The sequence below is a fragment of the Cynara cardunculus genome, unplaced genomic scaffold (genome assembly GCF_001531365.2).
Source record: "Cynara cardunculus var. scolymus isolate 2C unplaced genomic scaffold, CcrdV1 Un_Scaffold_5254, whole genome shotgun sequence".
Lineage (NCBI taxonomy): Eukaryota > Viridiplantae > Streptophyta > Magnoliopsida > Asterales > Asteraceae > Cynara > Cynara cardunculus.
The window spans coordinates 872-1,892 of record NW_020202309.1 but is presented as its reverse complement, the minus strand read 5'-3'; the positions used below and the strand labels follow the sequence as shown (position 1 = coordinate 1,892).

Here is a 1,021-nt window from a genome sequence, read left to right as displayed (position 1 = left end):
TTGAGTTTCGAGATTTTTAATTGAAGCTTGAGTTTGGGTTATAAAACCCTTCATCATTGCTTCCAAGGAAGAAGACTGATGATTCAGAAAATTAGCATGTTGATTATTATGATTGTCTTGATGCGCTTGCGAATGAAAATTAGATTGTCCTTGTTTGAAAATTGGACTGTCCTTGAGGTTGAAAATTGGACTGTCCTTGCGGTTGAAAATTGGACTGTCCTTGAGGCTTTTGCATTGGTGGATTAAGAGCTGGACTATGCCACAAAAAATTTGGATGATTTCGCCATCCCGGATTATAAGTTTGCAAAAATGGTCCAGTCTTGTTCACATAATTTACATGCTCAGGATTTCCAGGACAATGCTCAAAAGAGTGACCTTCACCACAGTACACGCATTGCACTGATTGAACATTGGAATTAAAGGTATTAACATCAGATTGCACATGTAGGGCTAGATGTTAAATTTGAAATTAGCTTAGTGATATGAGCTGTTAATGCCAAGACATCATCTACCTCATTTATTCCGGCTGTTTTCTTCAGTGGCATTGCACGTGGGTCAGACCATTGTCCGTTATTATTAAAATCTTTTCAAATATGTCAAAACCTTCATTACAGGTACAAGCTGTGAAAGCTCCGCCTGCAGTAGCATCGAGCATTTGTCTAGCAACGATATTTAARCCRTTGTAAAATGTCTCTAGCTGTATRCAGTACGGAATGCCATGRTGAGGKCATTTTCTCAGCAGCTCTTTATACCTTTCCCATGCATCAGGAACTGCTTCATCATCCAGTTGTCTAAAAGTACAGATTTCATTYCTGGATTTGGCATTCCTCGTGGGTGGAAAATACTTTTTCAAAAAATTTTCTGCCATTTCATTCCATGTAGTCACAGAGTCTGGTTGTAAAGAATTGTACCATGCTCTTGCTCGATCCCTTAGTGAAAATAGAAAAAGTTTTAGTCTCAGAGCATCGTCTGAAACATCAGGGATGAGAAAAGAGTCTGTGATTTTCATGAAAGAACGCAG

The 1,021-nt window shown here is 38.6% G+C and overlaps 1 non-coding gene across 1 annotated transcript; it reads left to right on the top strand.

Moving 5' to 3' along the window:
- Nucleotides 1-713: 713 nt before the first annotated feature.
- Nucleotides 714-820, top strand: LOC112504335. The gene has a single exon (XR_003068165.1). It is a non-coding gene; the product is annotated as a small nucleolar RNA R71 (small nucleolar RNA).
- The last annotated feature ends 201 nt before the right edge of the window (nucleotides 821-1,021 follow it).